A 1,913-nucleotide genomic window follows, 5' to 3' on the forward strand; every position below is an offset into this window, starting at 1 on the left:
CTTGCAAATGATCATTGCAGGGAGTCATTGAACAAGAGTTCAAGGCCTCTGGAGCAGCCCAGACCAGGAACTTTCATGGTCTTTGGTAACAGAGCCCTTCTGCTGCAGGAACACAGGTCCAGACATGGCCCTCGGGGGAAGCACAGGCCAGGACCTCACCATGGCTTCAGGCAACATAGCTGGCTACTCACATCAGGCTGCTCCTCACTAGCCTGGAGTCTCTCCAGTTCTGCCTCCCTTCATTGCACACACATCCTTCTGTTTCTTTTTCTCTTTCATCTCTCCCGCACTGACTTGCTCATCTTAGTGGTGCTTGGGGCCTCTGGGTGTCTGGGATTGCCCCAGGAGTGCTCTGCCTACTCAGACCATGTGGCGCCAGGCTTGGGGTCATTCCGTTTACTTCAAAATCTTCACATTTTGAGTGCATAAATCAAAGGAAATTTAGATCGTTATACATTACCCACCAAATGAAACCTAATTGACAAAACTATGTAGATCTAATACATACAATCTAGAAGGATTCAACTTGGAGGAAAATACAACGAACTGTCATATAATTCCACTTGTTTTCAGGGTCGACCATTTGGCATTTCATAACCAATTGGTGTGGTCTTCCCTGGGGAGGAGTTAAAGATGCTTCTAGGGGGGCCATAGGCTTTTAAAACACGTAATTCCGATGTACTGAATTCTAGATGTTGATTATATCACAGGCACACCAGGAAAATATTCAGATAGTTTTCTACTTTAATTTGCTTTTCAAGACTAACACTGAAAAAAAAAAAACCCAGAAATTCACAAGCACTTCCCACAGTGCTTGGCATATAGTGGTTATTTGTTAGATATTTATAGATACAAAGAAGCAGATTGAGATCATGGCTTAGCATCCCAGTCCTAACCCACAATGGAGAAGATCCCACTTATGGAACTTGAAGCTTACACAATATTGAAGGTGGTGTCATTTTAACAAAGAAATTAAGCTACACCCATAAAATCTTGCCAACACAACTGCTAAACATGAACTGAATAAAGACAATAGATGTGCTAAGGTGGGTGGGAGCACAGTAGACCTTCGCAAAGATCTACAGGCAAGGAGGGAGCACTGGGAGTAGGAGAAATAGTCTTCTCCAGGGGAGAGCACACCAACTGGTTATAATTCCAGGTAGTCATCCCTGAAATCATACATACAAGTGACATCATATAGACTGAGTGGGTTGTGTATTTAGGAATATGTATGTATATCCATATGTGTATGCAACAACAATGAATGAAAACAGAGGTCACAGATTTGAGATAAAGAATGGTTGGAAGGGAGGAAAGGGAAGAGAACAATTATGCAATTATAACCCCCGAAAGTGAAATGAAAATGAATCTGTAAAAGAAAAAAAAGCAAATAAAAACCTGAGCTAGGCAAGGTGGCACATGCCTTTAATTCCAACACTCCAGAGACAGAGGTGGGCAGATCTCTGAGTTTGAGGCCAGCTAGGGCTACATAGTAAGATATCGTCTCAAAAAGAAATCATGTATAAAAAGTTAAACATTCAGTGCCGCTGCTCTCCAACGCCAGCGCCGCCTCTTGCTTGCCGAGCTCCAGCCGAAGGAGAAGGGGGGTAAGTAGGGAAGTGTCCATATCATGGCTTGTGGGAAGCCACATGTGCCATTGCAGGGTGGCGCAGGCTACTGCTGGCCACCATGCATAAGTTTGGGCAAACAACCAATGCATACTTATGCAGTAAAGTTTTTTCGCCAAAACACTGCCTGGCCCAGGCATGATAATGAGGCTCTGCAAAGTACTAAGAGAGTTAACCAANCAGATGTGAGACATGCAAATGAGGTATGATAATGAGGCACTGAGAGAATAACCAATCAGATGTGAGACATGCAAATGAGGTATATTAATGAGGTTTTGTGAGGTA

This window comes from Mus caroli, chromosome 5 (genome assembly GCF_900094665.2).
Source record: "Mus caroli chromosome 5, CAROLI_EIJ_v1.1, whole genome shotgun sequence".
Lineage (NCBI taxonomy): Eukaryota > Metazoa > Chordata > Mammalia > Rodentia > Muridae > Mus > Mus caroli.